General features: G+C 46.4%; 2 protein-coding genes across 7 annotated transcripts in view; one reads left to right on the top strand and one right to left on the bottom strand.

Moving 5' to 3' along the window:
• LOC103282835 (zinc finger protein 658B-like) overlaps positions 1–10,090 on the bottom strand; it is a 71,915-nt gene extending 61,825 nt beyond the window's left edge. For 2 of the 5 annotated variants that reach the window (XM_062966197.1, XM_062966198.1), the window contains exon 1: positions 2,004–2,455. The gene's annotated coding sequence lies outside the window, so the exon portion shown is untranslated. The other 3 variants (XM_062966199.1, XM_062966201.1, XM_062966200.1) reach the window with 3 other exon arrangements.
• Positions 1–21,297, top strand: part of LOC134294625 (zinc finger protein 135-like) — a 93,462-nt gene that overhangs the window by 19,570 nt on the left and 52,595 nt on the right. The window lies entirely within an intron of this gene.

Genomic DNA, 21,297 nt, shown 5'->3' with positions numbered 1-21,297 from the left:
CCGCATACCTCTGGCTCAAGGCAAACAAAGCGAAAAAGGAAAGAAGAAAGCAAAGGTGGAAGGGAGGAAACACAGAAGGACAGGATAAGAGAAGGAAGGAATTACGGAAGGAGGGAACTGGACCCTTTTCCCATATTGGAGGGCCACACCCATTTCATTGGGTCAGACCCAAACGTGGTTAAAGGAACAGAATGCAGGCAGGCAGGCAGAACTCCTCCCAACATTCAAGGGTGTAACATATTCTGGATCATGGGTTTCCCTGAATTACCAACATTGTGCTAAATGCTGAAAGGAACAAGGATTTCTTTATTGATTCTGTCCTTATCTCCCCTGCCACAGGGACTCCCCACTCTGCTTCCTCGGCATCTCAAAGGGTCACTCCGGCCACATTTCCCAAATGCATCTTCCAAACTAACAAGGACCTGCATTCCCAACTGGCCAATTCAAAGCCCCTCCCTGAGGTAACAAGGTCACACTTGAGGGAGGGCTAAGAGGTCCTCATGCTTCACCACTGGTGGATGCGCTGAAACTGACGAGGAGAAGGAGCCTCACACTTCTCCCTCAGCGCATCCTCTGGCGGCAAGGCACGAGCTTGCCCTCCCTCCACTTCAGCCTTGTTTCCTCAAGGAGGCTCCTGGCCCTCGACACCCCCGTGATCCCGGCCCAACCGAAGAGGAGGAGGAGGAGGAGGAGGAGAGAGATGAGGGAAGAAGGCAGCCGGAGAGGGAAGGAAGGAAGGAAAGAAAAGGGGTTTCCATGCGGAAAGGCCTTTGAACCCTCTCCTGCCCAGCCTACACATTCCTGGGACTAGTGCCCGCCCTGTCGCTGTTTGTAAAGACCTAAATACATGGCTGTTCCAATATGCCTTTGATTAATTCAGCTCACTAAATGATTGGATCCCTCTAGCTATAACTTAATTATCAACTCTTGCACTTTACTATTGTCTCTGCCCTGGATTTGTACTGTACTAATCTGATTGGCCCTTCCAGCCTTAACTTATCTGCTTTGCCAAGAGCTGTATTGCACTGGCCTTTCTCTTGCCCCAGCTCGGAAATGTCCATTACGCTCGGCTAAATACTGGTTTTTGTATGATGAATTATGCTTTTAAGTATGTTTTTAATATGTTGGTGTATGTATGTGTGTGTTATATATAGTTATATTTTGAACTTTGTCTGATTGGGCTTGGTCCAGAGGGTCTTTTGCCACTTTATTACAAAACATGTAAGGAAGAACTAACACTGATATTTGTATCAGTAATGAATAAAGTCTTGGAAAAAGGTGAAATTCCAGAATCTTGGAAAGAATCCACAACTGTACTAATCCCCAAATCAGATATAAGAATATGGACCAAATTAAAAATTAAAGACTCAACTGGACTTTATGTCAAGGGGAAATCTTGAATTCCAGGTTCAGAGAAGCAGATGGCGAAAACAGAAGAACAGCCTCCCTCGGGGGAGCATGCATATTCCATTCATGTTCAACATTGACACAAAAGACCAGGCACTGGCCTTGTCTTACTCAACTGCTGAGTGAGCCTGTCCTGTCTGGAACAAGTCTGCCCATGCGAAGCAGGTGGATATAGCACTGAACGAAACATGCAGAATCATCACAGGTGCCATAGGAAAGGGTTAAGGGAGAAACAGTGGGCGGGGTCATGCCAATTCCCTTCTATGTTCTATCCTTTTCTATGGCACACAGCAAACAGAGGAGCCCGTCCACAACTGAACATACTAGAGAGCGGGGTCTGGGGAGAATTCACCATGATTTATAGGAGTTGTAGGGACCGGGATGTATAGTTCACTTGCAATCTAAGAACTGCACTCACCTCCACCAATGGTGGACCCGGGACTCACTTGGCACGCAGAGCCCCCATGTCCAACAAAAACTACTGGAGGTCTTTGAGGAAAATTCACCTTGATTTGGGGGAGTTATAGTTCACCTCCATCTAGAGAGCACTGTGAACCCAAACACGGATGGATCTGGGCCCAACTTGGCACACAGACCTGATATGCTGGAATGTGATTACTGCAGGGGTGTGGGAGGGAATGTTCTTCCTTCCAGGGAGTTGTAGTTCACCCACAACCACGGAAACTGCGACCTCCACCGATGATGGACCTGGACCTCACTTGGCACACGGAACCCCTGTGACTGGCTCGGCCTCCTGGAGGGGCTGGAGGGGAAGATATAAGTTGTCATCAAGGAGTGAACCCAGCTGAGGTCAGGTCTGGACCAGGGTTGGCAGACAGGCCCAACATGGGCAGCTGTGCACACAGGCCTGGTTTAATAATAATAATAATAATAGTAATAATAATAATAATAATAGATCTCTATTTATATCCCTCTCTTCTCCCTCAGGGGACCAAAGCGGCTGACAAGGTATTAACATCACATAAACAACAGAGCAGATGGATCATAGAAACACAACAGGACAGACAGATGAAGGGACACAACTGGAGCAGACCTTCAAGCCCGAGAGGCGTCCTGTGGAGACCCGTCTTGGGAGGAGGGCATCCTGGGAGTTGCCAGGGACATAAAAAACAACAAAAAAGGCTTTTTTGCTTACGTTGGTAGAAAAAGGAAGAAAAAGGAGGCGATAGGGCCTCTGCAAGGAGAAGATGGGGTGATGGCGACAGGGGACAGGGAAAAGGCAGAACTGCTTAATGCCTTCTTTGCCTCGGTCTTCTCACAAAAAGAAAGCCATCTTCAACCTCAGCAACATGGAATGGACGAAGGATTGGGGGAAATCCAACCCCAAATAGGGAAACAAGTTGTCCAGGAACACTTGGCCACTCTAAACGAATTCAAGTCCCCAGGGCCAGATCAGCTACATCCAAGAGTATTGAAGGAATTAGCGGAAGTTATTTCAGAACCACTGGCAATTATCTTCGAGAGTTCTTGGAGAACGGGAGAAGTCCCAGCAGATTGGAGGAGGGCGAATGTGGTCCCTATTTATCTTCAAGAAGGGAAAAAAGAACGACCCAAACAATTACCGTCCGGTCAGCCTCACATCGATACCAGGCAAGATTCTGGAAAAGATCATCAAGGAAGTGGTTTGCGAACACTTAGAAACAAATGCGGTCATTGCTAATAGTCAACACGGATTTACCAAAAAATAATCATGCCAGACTCATCTGATCTCTTTTTTCGATAGAGTTACGAGTTGGGTCGATACAGGGAATGCCGTGGATGTAGCGTACCTGGATTTCAGTAAGGCCTTCGACAAAGTCCCCCACGACCTTCTGGCAAGGAAACTAGTTAAATGTAGCCATGTACAAATCTGTGAGGGGAAGTCACAGGGAGGAGGGAAGGAGCTTGTTTTCTGCTGCCCTGCAGACTAGGACACAGAACAATGGCGTCAAACTACAGCAAAGGAGATTCCACCTGAACCTCAGGAAGAACTTCCTCCCTGTGAGAAGGGCTGTTCGGCAGTGGAACTCTCTCTCTGCCCCGGGCCGTGGTGGAGGCTCCCTCCTTCCTTGGAGGCTTTGAAGCAGAGGCTGGATGGCCATCTGTCGGGGGTGCTTTGAATGCGATTTCCTGCTTCTTGGCCGAATGGGGTTGGACTGGATGGCCCGTGAGGTCTCTTCCAACTCTACTCTTCTATGACTCTATGATTCCCCCCTCCCTCCCTCCCCTGAGAGCCCCGAAGGCAGCCGGGGACGGATCAGGCCTCACACTCGCCCTCCGCGGCCTCCATTTCCTCCCCTCCCGAGGCAGACCGGGCCCTCAGGGGAGCCTCCCTCTCCCCACAGACCTCTCTCTCTCTCTCTCTCTCTCTCTCTCTCTCTCTCTCTCTCTCTCGGCCTCTCCGTCCTCTTAGGGGAATGGGCCTTGGTTTTGGGAGTTATAGTCCACCCACATTCAGAGAAACTGTGACCCCCATGGACAATGGACTGGGACCAGACTTGGCCCAGAGAAGCCCCTTGACCAACAGAAGACACGGCAGGGGTCACTGGGAATGGGCCTTGGTTCTGGGAGTTATAGTCCACCCACATTCAGAGAAACTGTGACCCCCATGGACAATGGACTGGGACCAGACTTGGCCCAGAGAAGCCCCTTGACCAACAGAAGACACGGCAGGGGTCACTGGGAATGGGCCTTGGTTCTGGGAGTTATAGTCCACCCACATTCAGAGAAACTGTGACCCCCATGGACAATGGACTGGGACCAGACTTGGCCCAGAGAAGCCCCTTGACCAACAGAAGACACGGCAGGGGTCACTGGGAATGGGCCTTGGTTCTGGGAGTTATAGTTCACCCACATTCAGAGAAGCTGTGACCCCCATGGACAATGGACTGGGACCAGACTTGACCCAGAGAAGCCCCTTGACCAACAGAAGATACGGCAGGGGTCACTAGGAATGGGCCTTGGTTCTGGGAGTTATAGTTCACCCACATTCAGAGAAGCTGTGACCCCCATGGACAATGGACTGGGACCAGACTTGGCCCAGAGAAGCCCCTTGACCAACAGAAGACACTGCAGGGGTCACTGGGAATGGGCCTTGGTTCTGGGAGTTATAGTTCACCCACATTCAGAGAAACTGTGACCCCCATGGACAATGGACTGGGACCAGACTTGGCCCAGAGAAGCCCCTTGACCAACAGAAGACACGGCAGGGGTCACTGGGAATGGGCCTTGGTTCTGGGAGTTATAGTCCACCCACATTCAGAGAAACTGTGACCCCCATGGACAATGGACTGGGACCTGACTTGGACCAGAGAAGCCCCTTGACCAACAGAAGACACTGCAGGGGTCACTGGGAATCGGCCTTGGTTCTGGGAGTTATAGTCCACCCACATTCAGAGAAACTGTGACCCCCATGGACAATGGACTGGGACCAGACTTGGCCCAGAGAAGCCCCTTGACCAACAGAAGACACGGCAGGGGTCACTGGGAATGGGCCTTGGTTCTGGGAGTTATAGTTCACCCACATTCAGAGAAATTGTGACCCCCATGGACAATGGACTGGGACCAGACTTGGCCCAGAGAAGCCCCTTGACCAACAGAAGACACGGCAAGGGTGACTGGGAATGGGCCTTGGTTCTGGGAGTTATAGTCCACCCACATTCAGAGAAATTGTGACCCCCATGGACAATGGACTGGGACCAGACTTGGCCCAGAGAAGCCCCTTGACCAACAGAAGACACGGCAGGGGTCACTGGGAATGGGCCTTGGTTCTGGGAGTTATAGTTCACCCACATTCAGAGAAATTGTGACCCCCATGGACAATGGACTGGGACCAGACTTGGCCCAGAGAAGCCCCTTGACCAACAGAAGACACGGCAGGGGTCACTGGGAATGGGCCTTGGTTCTGGGAGTTATAGTCCACCCACATTCAGAGAAATTGTGACCCCCATGGACAATGGACTGGGACCAGACTTGGCCCAGAGAAGCCCCTTGACCAACAGAAGACACGGCAGGGGTCACTGGGAATGGGCCTTGGTTCTGGGAGTTATAGTTCACCCACATTCAGAGAAGCTGTGACCCCCATGGACAATGGACTGGGACCTGACTTGGCCCAGAGAAGCCCCTTGACCAACAGAAGACACGGCAAGGGTCACTGGGAATGGGCCTTGGTTCTGGGAGTTATAGTCCACCCACATTCAGAGAAATTGTGACCCCCATGGACAATGGACTGGGACCAGACTTGGCCCAGAGAAGCCCCTTGACCAACAGAAGACACGGCAAGGGTGACTGGGAATGGGCCTTGGTTCTGGGAGTTATAGTCCACCCACATTCAGAGAAATTGTGACCCCCATGGATAATGGACTGGGACCAGACTTGGCCCAGAGAAGCCCCTTGACCAACAGAAGACACGGCAGGGGTCACTGGGAATGGGCCTTGGTTCTGGGAGTTATAGTTCACCCACATTCAGAGAAATTGTGACCCCCATGGACAATGGACTGGGACCAGACTTGGCCCAGAGAAGCCCCTTGACCAACAGAAGACACGGCAGGGGTCACTGGGAATGGGCCTTGGTTCTGGGAGTTATAGTCCACCCACATTCAGAGAAATTGTGACCCCCATGGACAATGGACTGGGACCAGACTTGGCCCAGAGAAGCCCCTTGACCAACAGAAGACACGGCAGGGGTCACTGGGAATGGGCCTTGGTTCTGGGAGTTATAGTTCACCCACATTCAGAGAAGCTGTGACCCCCATGGACAATGGACTGGGACCTGACTTGGCCCAGAGAAGCCCCTTGACCAACAGAAGACACGGCAAGGGTGACTGGGAATGGGCCTTGGTTCTGGGAGTTATAGTCCACCCACATTCAGAGAAACTGTGACCCCCATGGACAATGGACTGGGACCAGACTTGGCCCAGAGAAGCCCCTTGACCAACAGAAGACATGGCAGGGGTCACTGGGAATGGGCCTTGGTTCTGGGAGTTATAGTTCACCCACATTCAGAGAAATTGTGACCCCCATGGACAATGGACTGGGACCAGACTTGGCCCAGAGAAGCCCCTTGACCAACAGAAGACACGGCAGGGGTCACTGGGAATGGGCCTTGGTTCTGGGAGTTATAGTCCACCCACATTCAGAGAAATTGTGACCCCCATGGACAATGGACTGGGACCAGACTTGGCCCAGAGAAGCCCCTTGACCAACAGAAGACACGGCAGGGGTCACTGGGAATGGGCCTTGGTTCTGGGAGTTATAGTTCACCCACATTCAGAGAAGCTGTGACCCCCATGGACAATGGACTGGGACCTGACTTGGCCCAGAGAAGCCCCTTGACCAACAGAAGACACGGCAAGGGTGACTGGGAATGGGCCTTGGTTCTGGGAGTTATAGTCCACCCACATTCAGAGAAACTGTGACCCCCATGGACAATGGACTGGGACCAGACTTGGCCCAGAGAAGCCCCTTGACCAACAGAAGACATGGCAGGGGTCACTGGGAATGGGCCTTGGTTCTGGGAGTTATAGTTCACCCACATTCAGAGAAATTGTGACCCCCATGGACAATGGACTGGGACCAGACTTGGCCCAGAGAAGCCCCTTGACCAACAGAAGACACGGCAGGGGTCACTGGGAATGGGCCTTGGTTCTGGGAGTTATAGTCCACCCACATTCAGAGAAATTGTGACCCCCATGGACAATGGACTGGGACCAGACTTGGCCCAGAGAAGCCCCTTGACCAACAGAAGACACGGCAGGGGTCACTGGGAATGGGCCTTGGTTCTGGGAGTTATAGTCCACCCACATTCAGAGAAATTGTGACCCCCATGGACAATGGACTGGGACCAGACTTGGCCCAGAGAAGCCCCTTGACCAACAGAAGACACGGCAGGGGTCACTGGGAATGGGCCTTGGTTCTGGGAGTTATAGTCCACCCACATTCAGAGAAATTGTGACCCCCATGGACAATGGACTGGGACCAGACTTGGCCCAGAGAAGCCCCTTGACCAACAGAAGACACTGCAGGGGTCACTGGGAATGGGCCTTGGTTCTGGGAGTTATAGTCCACCCACATTCAGAGAAACTGTGACCCCCATGGACAATGGACTGGGACCAGACTTGGCCCAGAGAAGCTCCTTGACCAACAGAAGACACGGCAGGGGTCACTGGGAATGGGCCTTGGTTCTGGGAGTTATAGTCCACCCACATTCAGAGAAATTGTGACCCCCATGGACAATGGACTGGGACCAGACTTGGCCCAGAGAAGCCCCTTGACCAACAGAAGACACGGCAGGGGTCACTGGGAATGGGCCTTGGTTCTGGGAGTTATAGTCCACCCACATTCAGAGAAACTGTGACCCCCATGGACAATGGACTGGGACCAGACTTGGCCCAGAGAAGCCCCTTGACCAACAGAAGACACTGCAGGGGTCACTGGGAATGGGCCTTGGTTCTGGGAGTTATAGTCCACCCACATTCAGAGAAACTGTGACCCCCATGGACAATGGACTGGGACCAGACTTGGCCCAGAGAAGCTCCTTGACCAACAGAAGACACTGCAGGGGTCACTGGGAATGGGCCTTGGTTCTGGGAGTTATAGTCCACCCACATTCAGAGAAACTGTGACCCCCATGGACAATGGACTGGGACCAGACTTGGCCCAGAGAAGCCCCTTGACCAACAGAAGACACGGCAGGGGTCACTGGGAATGGGCCTTGGTTCTGGGAGTTATAGTCCACCCACATTCAGAGAAATTGTGACCCCCATGGACAATGGACTGGGACCAGACTTGGCCCAGAGAAGCCCCTTGACCAACAGAAGACACGGCAGGGGTCACTGGGAATGGGCCTTGGTTCTGGGAGTTATAGTCCACCCACATTCAGAGAAACTGTGACCCCCATGGACAATGGACTGGGACCAGACTTGGCCCAGAGAAGCCCCTTGACCAACAGAAGACACGGCAGGGGTCTTAAAATCCCATAAACAACAGAGCAGATGGACAATGTAAACACAACGGGATAAACAGATGAAGAGAAACCACTGGAGCAGGCCTTCAGGCCCGTGAGGCGCCCCGTGGAGACCCGTCTGGGGAGGAGGGCATCCTGGGAGTTGTAGGCCTCCCTCCCTCCGCCAGCCGAGGACGGGCCTGGCCCACACTCCCCTCACAGCCCGAGCCCTTTCCACCCCCAGGCGAGCCCCCCTCCCTCCCTCCCTCTCCCCACAGACCTCTCTCTCTCTCTCGGCCTCTCCGTTCTCTTCCCTCCGCCGCCCTCCTTCCCGCCTCAAAGACACAGACCAGGCCTCAGGCCAGGCCAGGCGCCGCCATCTTCCTCCTCGTCTTCCTCCTTCCCCGCAGCCTGCCCACTCCCATTGGCTGAGCCCGGGACGCCCCGCCCACCGGAGGACCCCCATTGGCTGCCTGCCGCTCCCCCCTCCTTGGATTGACGGGCGGCAAGGCGGGGCTTCCGTGGGCAGAGCGAGGCCTGTGAAGCCAGCCCGGGAGGGAAGTGGCCAGGCCAGCTTATTATTACAGTAGAGTCTCACTAATCCAAGCCTCGCTTATCCAAGCCTCTGGATAATCCAAGCCATTTTTGTAGTCAGTGTTTTCAATATATCGTGATATTTTGGTGCTAAATTCGTAAATTACAACATAACATTACTGTGTATTGAGCTACTTTTTCTGTCCAATTTGTTGTATAACATGAAGTTTTGGTGCTTAATTGGTAAAATCCTAACCTCATTTGATGTTTAATAGGCTTTTCCTTAATCCCTCCTTATTCTCCAAGATATTCGCGGACCCAAGCTTCTGCCGGCCCGTTTAGCTTGGATAAGCGAGCCTCTACTGTATTACGAGACTGTTCTAATCTAGTCCCGATCTTCTAGGAAAGGCTTGCCTGCCTACCTTCTGTGGCCCTTTTGGCCCTGGCAACACAGACTCCCCTCTGGCCTTGCCCTCGACGGACGGACGGACGGTGCTGGGGATGCTTTGAACTCACAGCGGTTGTTTATATCCAAGGTGTTCCCTGCTGAAGTTTTAATCATGCTGTACTGACTTGGTTTGATCTTGTTTTTAATCCTGTTGCTGCTAATTCATGAACGATGTAGTATTTGAAGGGCATATCCTGACATTGATATTAGCAACATTTTAATGTTTTAATGATTTATATAGGGTTTTAATGGCATGTTTTATATTGTATTTAATCATCTGGCTTTCATGTATTTGTTTGTCTGTCTTGCATGTGAAAGACCTATGGTCTAAGCATCAAATAAGGACTTTGGATATTATATTATTATGAAATAATATTATAATAGTATTATTCTATTATAACAGTATAATAATAAAATAATAATGCATAATCTATATATATAAAAGAGTGATGGCATCACGGCGATGCACAAAACAGCAAATCTACAGGTCCCCCAACCTCCAAATTTGACCACACAACCCATCATCCACGGCTCCAGTAAGATACAACACATTTATAAGACAAACACAATCACGGGGCACAAACGGCCAAAAACTGCAACAGGCGATGTGCGCCTGCGCGCACCCCCCTCGTCCCTTCCCGCGCGCGCGCACACACCTCGCCTCAGAGCTGAAGGAAGGAAGGCAGGAAGGAAGGCCGATTCCTTGGTGGGCGCGGGATGGAGGAGGCCGCGCTGGGAGGGGCGGGCCTCACGTCGCTCTCCGCCCTCTCCCCCCCCCTCAGGGCCCATGGAGGGCCCCGGTCGGTCGTCGTCCAGGCCCCCTCCTCCCGGCCCTCTCCCCTCCCCTCCCCTCCCCTCAGCGCGAGGAAGGCCCCGCGGAGCCCCCGCCTCACCCGCTCTCCTCCTCCTCCTCCCTTCTCGGTTCTTCTCGGAGGTCTTCAAGCTCTTCAAGGTGAGCGGGGAAGAGGGGGGCATGGCCCTCGAGCAGGCCTGGACCTCCCCTCGAGTGGTTTGGGGCGCCAACCCCCGCCCTTCCCGGCCTCAGGACCCTTCCTTTTCCCCCTCACCCGGTTAAACGGCTGACGGGGGGGGGGGGGGAGTCAAGACTCCAAGGAAGCCCCTCGGGTGCTGAACCAGTGCCTGGCCGCTGTGGCGGACTGGATGAGGAGGAACAAGCTGAGGATCAATCCTGACAAGACAGAGGCCCTCCTGGTCAGTCGCGCGTCGGATCGGGGTATTGGGTGGCAACCTGTGCTGGACGGGGTTGCACTCCCCCTGAAATCACAGGTCCACAGTTTGGGGGTCCTCCTGGACTCAGCGTTGACGCTTGAGGCTCAGGTGTCGGCGGTGGCCGGGAGGGCCTTCGCACAACTCAAACTTGTGCGCCAACTGCGACCATACCTCGTGAAGTCTGACTTGACCACGGTGGTGCATGCCTTAGTTACCTCTAGACTGGACTACTGTAATGCGCTCTACGTGGGGCTTCCCTTGAAGACGGCCCGGAAACTACAATTGGTTCAGCGCTCGGCGGCCAGATTAATTACAGGGGCGAGCTACAGGGAGAGATCTACTCCCCTGTTTAAGGAGCTCCACTGGCTGCCGTTCACCTTCCGGTCCCAATTCAAGGTGAATACCATCATTTATAAGGCCCTAAACGGTTTGGGACCCACCTACCTTCGTGACCGTATCTCCTATTATAAACCTGTTCGATCCCTCCGCTCATCCGGGGAGGCCCTTCTTTCGCCACTGCCTCTATCCCAGGCCCGTCTAGTGGGAACGAGAGAGAGGGCCTTTTCTGCTGTGGCCCCCCGACTGTGGAATTCATTGCCCTCTGAGATCAGGCAAGCCCCCACCTTATTGGCTTTTAAGAAAGATCTAAAAACGTGGCTTTTTCGATGTGCCTTCGGGGAGTAAATGTTATATACCTCTTGATTACTCCCCTGGGATTCTATCCTTTGGACTGTTTGGACTGTTCCGTCTTATACCCCTGTTCTCTTTATTTATATGCCTCTCTCTCCCGAGTTTTTAATTAAATGTTCATGTGGCCCGCCCTGTCTGCTCTGATTTGCGTTGTAATGTATATGATTATTTTTGTACTATTATATTGTGTTATGATATATTGTTTTATTTTGTTATATTGTATCGTGTCTGGGCATGGCCCCATGTAAGCCGCCCCGAGTCCCCATTGGGGAGATGGTGGCGGGTTATAAATAAAGTTTTATTATTATTATTATTAAGAGCCTCAGGCCAGGAAGGGTGGAAGTTGGCGCCCAAAACAAGTCAAGGAAAGGCCCCCGTTGGCCCAGGCTGAGCCTCCCCCTTTTCTGTTGTTGTTGTTATTGTTGTTGTTGTTGTTCTCACCTACAAATTAGAACCCCTCCAATGCCTCAGAAGCCCCCTTTTTCCCCTCTCAAACCCTATCGCCCTCACCTTTCCCTTCCCTGTAATAATTATTAATATAATAATAACTGGTCATCAGTTAAGAATGTAATCATCACCAATAATAATACTAATTTATTATTCTTATAATACTGATAATCATTCGAGAACATAATAATTCATAATAATAGTCAGTTCTTATTATAACACTGACAATCATTCAACAATGTATTAACAAATCGTAATAATAGAAAATTATTATTATTATAGTGATAATCATTCACAAATTAATAATTATTATTATAACATTGATAATCATTCAACAATATAATAACTAATAATAAATAGTAAGTTATTATTTTTATCACAATGATAATCATTCAAGACTATAATAATAATTATTATTATAACAGAACGCGCCTCATATAATCCACTTCTAAACAAATAATATCACATTATAAATATACACTAGAATCTCACTTATCCAACATAAACAAGCCAGCAGAACGTTGCATAAGTAAATATGTTGGATAATAAGAAGGGATTCAGGAAAACCAATTAGGTAATCGAATTAGGTAATCATTATACAAATTAAACACCAAAACATCATGTTATACAACAAATTTGACACAAAAAGTGGTTCCATGCGCAGTAATGCTATGTAGTAATTACTGTATTTACAAATTTACCACCAAAATATCACAATACATTAAAAACACTCACTCCAAAAACATTGACTATTAAAAGGCAGACTCCATTGCATAATCCAGAACATTACATAAACGAATGTTGGATAAGTGAGAATCTACTGTAATATGAAATAATTACTGTGGTACAATAATACACAACAATATCATCTCAGGACAGTAAATAAAGATCAACACTCTAAAAACACAGCTATTCCATCCAGGAAACAATCAGGGCCATCTAACACTTCCCACCAAAGGATTCCCCCCTTCACACAGGAAACCACCCACGCTTTGAACCTACAAGGCCATTCCGTACTCATCACTCTCTCATCTCAGCACAGTAAATAAACAACAACAGTCTGAAAACACACAAATTCCATCCAAGAAACAATCACACCCAGCTAACACCTCCCACCAAACGATTCTCCCCCCCCCAGGCATGGAAGCAGCCAGGCTTTGAAGGTACAAGGCCATTCCGTACTCATCACTCTCTCATCTCAGCACAGTAAATAAACAACAACAGTCTGAAAACACACAAATTCCATCCAAGAAACAACCACACCCAGCTAACACCTCCCACCAAACGATTCTCCCCCCCAGGCATGGAAGCAGCCAGGCTTTGAAGGTACAAGGCCATTCCGTACTCATCACTCTCTCATCTCAGCACAGTAAATAAACAACAACAGTCTGAAAACACACAAATTCCATCCAAGAAACAATCACACCCAGCTAACACCTCCCACCAAACGATTCTCCCCCCCAGGCATGGAAGCAGCCAGGCTTTGAAGGTATAAGGCCATTCCGTACTCATCACTCTCTCATCTCAGGACAGTAAATAAACAACAGTCTGAAAACACATAAATTCCATCCAAGAAACAACCACACCCAGCTAACACCTCCCACCAAACGATTCTCCCCCCAGGCATGGAAGCAGCCAGGCTTTGAAGGTACAAGGCCATTCCATACTCATCACTCTCTCATCTCAGCACAGTAAATAAACAACAACAGTCTGAAAACACACAAATTCCATCCAAGAAACAACCACACCCAGCTAACACCTCCCACCAAACGATTCTCCCCTCCAGGCATGGAAGCAGCCAGGCTTTGAAGGTACAAGGCCATTCCGTACTCATCACTCTCTCATCTCAGCACAGTAAATAAACAACAACAATCTGAAAACACACAAATTCCATCCAAGAAACAACCACACCCAGCTAACACCTCCCACCAAACGATTCTCCCCCCCAGGCATGGAAGCAGCCAGGCTTTGAAGGTATAAGGCCATTCCGTACTCATCACTCTCTCATCTCAGCACAGTAAATAAACAACAAGAGTCTGAAAACACACAAATTCCATCCAAGAAACAACCACACCCAGCTAACACCTCCCACCAAACGATTCTCCCCCCCAGGCATGGAAGCAGCCAGGCTTTGAAGGTATAAGGCCATTCCGTACTCATCACTCTCTCATCTCAGCACAGTAAATAAACAACAAGAGTCTGAAAACACACAAATTCCATCCAAGAAACAATCACACCCAGCTAACACCTCCCACCAAACGATTCTCCCCCCCAGGCATGGAAGCAGCCAGGCTTTGAAGGTATAAGGCCATTCCGTACTCATCACTCTCTCATCTCAGGACAGTAAATAAACAACAGTCTGAAAACACATAAATTCCATCAAATCATACTACGAAGCCTGCAATCTGGTGTGGGTAAAGGAATGGACTACGCTAAAAAACACCAAATTGTTATCATTAGAAGGACATGATCTCCGTTCGGGATGGCATGATTATGTGTGGTATAATAAAAGAAAGACAGAGAAAAACTTTGGAAATCACTTCATCAGGGCAGCACTAATCAAGATTTGGGAAAAGTATAAATTGAGACTGTATAGTAAAACCCCACTCTGGATATCCCCCACAGAAGCGAAACATAAAAGAGAATTGGGCTCTGAAAATTGGCTTACATACCAACAAATATTAAAAAGAAAAGACAATGATGAATTAGCAATAAAGACACATGAAGAAATTAAACAAGAATATCCAAAGATAACATGGTTTCAATACTATCAAATATTGCAACGTTATAAAGAAGACGCCAAATTAGGTTTCAGCCAATACATAGGAACTTGGGAACTAATTATGCAAAAGGATAAAAAAATTATTAAGACATTATACCAAATACTATTGCAATGGACAACAGAAGAAGAGCAGATTAAAGACTGTCAAGTTAAATGGGCTAAAGATCTAGGGCACAATATAAACTTAAATCAGTGGGAAGAAATATGGAATAAAAAATTAAAATATACTGTAGCAATTGAGATACGAGAGAATTGGTATAAAATGCAATTCAGGTGGTATTACACTCCAGCCAAAATAGCCAAATTTAATAGACGGATATCCAATAAATGCTGGAAATGTGATAAAGAAATAGGAACGTTTTATCACCAATGGTGGAAGTGTAAGAATATTAATAGATATTGGAAAAAAATACATCAGATAACACAAAAAATACTTCAAGTCAAGTTCCCATTAAAGCCAGAAATGTATTTATTAGGAATGACAAGTCAAAAATTGAAGGAAAATGAAGATAAAATGTTTTTCCTAATGAGCACTGCTGCAAGACTAGTCCTAGCTAAAGTTTGGAAACAAAAAAATATACCCACTACAGATGATTGGATTATAAAATTGCTGGACTTAATACAAATGGACATTTTAACACAGAAATTAAGTGACGGAAAAAAGAAGACGGACTGGACAGGCTTCAGAGATTATATTCAAGAAAATGGAAACACATTTACAATAAATTTATCTGACGCATGAAGATGAAAACTTCTAGAGAGTCAACTGGAACAGAAAAACGAACTAAAAACCAACTAAAAACCCTCAAGAGGACAATGGGAAGTTTTTATTATTATTATTATTATTATTATTATTATTATTATTATTATTATTATTATTTTCTTTTCTTTTTTTTCTATATATTTTTATGTGTTTTTTCTCTATCTCCCTTTATCTTGTTTTTCTCCTTATGTCTCTTCACCTACTTCCCCCCCCCACCTCTTTGCAATATCCCCACCAATTTTGTTTTCCTCGCTTTCGCTGTATCTACACTTATAAACCAATAAAAATTAATTACAAAAAAAAAAAAAAAAGGTCCTCATGCTTCACCACCGGCGGATGCGCTGAGATTGACAAGGAGGAGGAGCCGGGCACTTCTTCCTCAGCGCATCCACGGCAGAAAAGCATGAGCTTGCCCTCCCTCCACTGCAGCCTTGTTTCCTCAAGGAAGCTCCTGGCCCTCGACACCCGACCGAAGAGGAGGAGGAGGAGGAGGAGGCAGAGGAGAGAGAGGAGGAACCTGGCAGCCTGAGAAGGAAGGAATGAAGGAAGGAAGGAAGGAAGGAGAAGGGGAAGGGAAGGAAGGGAGGAAGGAAGAGAAAAGGGGTTTCCGTGCGGAAAGGCCTTTGAACCCTCTCCTGCCCAGCCCACACATTCCTGGGTCTAGCGCACACCCTGCCCACTTTTTATAAAGACCTAAAAACATGGCTGTTCCAATGTGCCTTTGATTAATTCCGTTCACTAAATGACTGGATCCCTCTAGCCAGAACTTCATTCTCGACTTGCACTTTCCTATTGTCCCTGTCCTGGGTTTGTACTGTGTTCATCTGACTGGCCCTTCCAGCCTTAACTTCTCATCGGCCTCTCGCACTCTGCCTTCAGCCCTGCTCTCGCAGCTGTATTGCACAGGCCTTTCCCTTGCCCCAGCTCGGAAACGGCCATTACACTCAGCTAAATACTGGTGGTTGTAGGATGAATTATCTATTTAATTATGTTCTTTATGATGTTGGTATATGTATTTTTATTGTGTTATATTTTGAACTTTGATTGAGTTTGGTCCCCATGTAAGCCGTCCTGCGTCCCTTCAGGGAGATGGTGGCGGGATACAAAAATAAAATGGTCATCATCATCATCATCATCATTAGGGGGACAGAGTGTGGCACAATATGGTGTTATGCTTTACAAGGACCAACAAAGAATGCAAGCGAAATGGTGGATGAGATGAAGGTGATATCGCTCAACTGCCAAGGCCTTGGCTACTGCTATAAACGGAAGATGATTACAAATAATAATAATAATTTATTTCTTATATCCGGCCTCCATCTCTCCAAGGGGACTCGGGGCGGCTTACGTGGGGACAAAGCCCTAAAATCAACAGTTGACATATGCATAAAAACAGTAGGAGTTACAAAATATAAATACATAGCAAGAACCAAACAATTTTAAAACTTTAAGATAAAACACATAGCATATCAGTTAGACAGGGGAGTGGGGCTGTTGAGGATTACGTGGGAGGGGCTGACTTGTGCAAACATGAATAGTGGAACCAGAGTGGGGTAAAGTGCTAGGAGCCGGCAAGGCGATTTGGACTGTATGATGAAAGTGCAGCTGATTATTCTATATAAAAGCATTAGCAACGAGAAAACAGCTAGCAAAACATGAGTTAGAAAGGACTCAAAAAGATTTGATATTTTTAAATAGAGAATAATTTGAATACAGTAATACAGAAACTCCAAATTATTAGCCAAAGCAGCACACGTTAGAAAGGGAAGAAAATAATAACATCCATTAAAGACAAGGAAGGTAAGAATCATACAAGGATGGAAGACAAAATATTACCGTATATATACCGAAGATAAGGCAAGTTTTTCAGCCCTTATTTATGAGCTGAAAAAGCCTCCCCCGGCTTATAATCGGGTCAAGGTCAAGCCAGGCAGTGGAGCCTGGAGACTACAGTATGTTTTCTTTTCCAAAACCTCCCTTCTCCGCTTCTCCTCCCAGGCTGGAGTGATCTTATTTTTTAAGAGAGAGAGAGACAAGAAGAGAATGTTTTCAAAAGCGAAAGAAGAGTGAGTGAGAGCCTTTTGCAAGCCAGGAAGAAGAAAAAGATTGCATGGGTGCAAGGGGAAGAAAAAGAGAGACTCTTGCAAATTTGCAGGATTTATTATTTTTATTACTATTATTGCAAGAATGTTTGAGTTAATAGGGAGGGAAGGAGGGAAAGGAGAGGAACAGAAGGTGTGTATTTCTTTTTATTCCCAAGGAAACAAAAATGGGGTGGGTTTTTTGGGAGAGGAAGGGAAGTTTTAAAAAGCCTTTTCTGGCTACTTTTAGAGTTTGAAAAGGGATAAATAAAAGAGGTGGGAAAGGGCAGGAAAAAAGAGGCCAAAGTTGTTTTTAGGAGGGCTTTGCTTGCATTTCTTCCTTGGGCAAATGCATGCCCCAAAGCTTGTAAATAAATCTATATATATAAAAGAGTGATGGCATCAGGGCAACCCACAACACAACAAAACTACAGGCCGCCCAACCTCGAAATTTGACAACACAACCCATCATCCACGGCTCCAGTAAGATACAACAACAAAAAAAGAAAGAAAAATAAAGTCCTAATTAGAGGGAGAGCAATAATGGGTTTTTATCCAATTGCTGCCAGTTTAGAGGGCTAATCTCTGCCCACTTCGTCTCCTAGCAACCAATTCAGCCAAGCACAGCCAGGGTTCAGTTAGGGGACAGGCAGATTTAGGCCTCACTTAGATCTCTTCCACAGATTATCTAATTTGCACTGGATTATATGGCAGTGTAGACTCAAGGCCCTTCCACACAGCTATATAACCCATTTATAATCTTATATTATCTGCTTTGCACTGGATTATCTTGACTCCACACTACCATATAATCCACTTCAGTGTGCATTTTATACAGCTGTGTAGAAGGGGCCTCATATAATCCAGTTCTAAGCAGATAATATAAGATTATCAATATACAGTAGAGTCTCACTTCTGGACCGAAAGTTTGAATTGGGGGTGCAGAGAGAGCCCCCACTGTTAGCCCCAGCTTCTGCCAATCCAGAAGTTCGAAAACATGCAAATGTGAGTGCATCAATAGGTACTGCTCCGGCAGGAAGGTAATGCTGCTCCATGCACTCATCCCACATGACCTTGGAGGAGTCTATGGACAACGCTGGCTCTTCAGCTTAGAAATGGAAATGAGTACCAACCCCCAGAGTCGGACATGACTGGACTCAGGGAAAAACCTTTACCCTTTACCTTAACTACCACCAATTCCTCAATACTTTATTTCCCATACCACCAGACTTCGCCACAGCGCATGGCCGGGCACAGCTAGTATTATATTCCGTCCGCAAGGGCGTTGCCCAGGGGACGTTGCCCGGATGTTTTGATATTTTTACCATCCTTGTGGGAAGCTTCTCTCATGTCCCTGCATGGAGCTGGAGCTGATAGAGGGAGCTCATCCGCGCTCTCCCCGGTTGGGATTCAAATCCACTAGGCCACCGAAGGCTCCTTGTACAAAATAGTAATAGATGGATAATGCTGATACTATGCTATGTTAATAATAGATTATAGTATATATGTATATTATAATGTAGTCTATATATATAAAAGAGTGATGGCATCAGGGCAGCGGACAAAACAACAAAACTACAGGCCCCCCAACCTCGAAATTTGACAACACAACCCATCATCCACGCCTCTAGGTTGATACAACAAAAAGAAAAGAAAAATAAAGTCCTAATTAGAGGGAGAGGAATAATTGTTTTTATCCAATTGCTGCCAGTTACAAGGCTAAGTTCCACCCACTTGGTCTCCTAGCAACCTATTCAGCCCAGGGGACAGGCACAAGAATTTGGAGAGACCCCTAAGGGCCATCCAGCCCAACCCTTTCTACTATGCAGCAGGACACAATACAAGCATTCACAACACATGCACAACGTATAAATACTATACAATACTACACAGGGACATAGACCACCTCTATCCTCACCACTTTCACAGTACACAAACAACCAAATGCATACTCAACATAAAGACAACCATACAACAGACATTCAATACCACCACTACCTCAACAATTTCTCACCAACACCACCAGACAACACCACAGCAACGTGTGGCCGGGCACAGCTAGTCTGGCATCACGGCGACCGACAAAACAACAAAACTACAGGGCCCCCAACCTCAAAATTTGACAACACAACCTATCATCCACGCCTCTAGGTTGATACAAGAAAAAGAAAAGAAAAATAAAGTCCTAATTAGAGGGAAAGGAATAATTATTTTTATCCAATTGCTGCCAGTTAGAAGGCTAATCTCTGCCCACTTGGTCTCCTAGCAACTGACTCAGCCGAGGGGACAGGCAGACTTAGGCCTCACTTAGGCCTCTTCCACAGATTATCTAATTTGCACTGGATTATATGGCAGTGTAGACTCAAGGCCCTTCCACACAGCTATATAACCCATTTATAATTTTATGTTATCTGCTTTGCACTGGATTATCTTGACTCCACACTACCATATAATCCACTTCAGTGTGCATTTTATACAGCTGTGAAGAAGGGGCCTCATGTAATCCAGCAAGGCCATTACATCCTAATCATTTTTCCTAACTGCAGCATTCATACTTGCCTCCAACAGACAAAAAAAAATCAGAAATATTGTATATTCACAACTTTTAGGAAATAATATCCCCTGATGGCGCAGCGTGTTAAAGCGCTGAGCTGCTGAACTTCTGGACCGAAAGGTTTGAATTGGGAGGAGCGGAGAGAGCCCCCACTGTTAGCCCCAGCTTCTGCCAACCCAGAAGTTCAAAAACATGTGAGTGCATCAATAGGTACTGCTCGCCGGCTCTTCGGCTTAGAAATGGAGATGAGCACCAACCCCCAGAGTCAGGGGGAAATGTTTACCCTTGACCTTAACTACCACCAATTCCTCAATACTTTATTTCCCAGACCACCAGACTTCGCCACAGCAACGCGTGGCCGGGCACAGCTAGTACAATATAATATTACACTATTGTATATTACATATTACATGTAACATTGCAAATAATATTGCAGTATAGTAAAATATAGTAATAGATAATGCTGATATTGTGCTATGCTAATACAGTAGATTCTCACCTATCCAACACTCACTTATCCAACGTTCTGGATTATCCAAGGCATTTTTGTAGTCAATGTTTTCAATACATTGTGATAAATTCGTAAATACAGTAATTACTACATAACATTACTGCGTATTGAACTACTTTTTCTGTCAAATTTGTTGTATAACATGATGTTTTGTTTCTTAATGTGTAAAATCATAACCTAATTTGATGTTTAATAGGCTTTTGCTTAATCCCTCTTTATTATCCAACATATTCGCTTATCCAACGTTCTGTCGGCCTGTTTATGTTGGATGTGACTCTACTGTAGTATAAAATAATAATATAATGTAATACAATATAATTCTAATACTTTAATACAATATAATAATATCAATTACATCTTATATATTGCATGTAATATTGCAAATAATATTGCAGTATAGTACAATAGAGTAATAGATAATGCTGATATTGTGCTATGCTAATAATATATTATAGTATATACGTATATTATAATGTACTGCAATGTAATAATACTACACTATTATAATTGTTCATTACCTATTACATGTAATATTGCAAATAATATTGCAGTATAGTACAATAGAGTCATAGATAATGTTGATATTGTGCTATGCTAATATTATAGTATATACGTATAATATTATAATGTACTGCAATGTAATAATACTACACTATTATAATTGTTCATTACCTATTACATGTAATATTGCAAATAATATTGCAGTATAGTACAATAGAGTCATAGATAATGTTGATATTGTGCTATGCTAATATTATAGTATACTGTATGTACATGGTTATTTATTCATTAGCGACATTTCTATCCCGCTCTTCTCACCCCGAAGGAGACTCAGGGCGGTTTACAAATATATATACATACAATATATTATGTCATACGACTATATTGCAATAGTATTAGTAATATT

The sequence above is a fragment of the Anolis carolinensis genome, unplaced genomic scaffold (assembly GCF_035594765.1).
Source record: "Anolis carolinensis isolate JA03-04 unplaced genomic scaffold, rAnoCar3.1.pri scaffold_18, whole genome shotgun sequence".
NCBI lineage: Eukaryota > Metazoa > Chordata > Lepidosauria > Squamata > Dactyloidae > Anolis > Anolis carolinensis.
The sequence above is the reverse complement of the archived record's forward strand: the minus strand, read 5'-3'. Positions and strand labels throughout refer to the sequence as shown.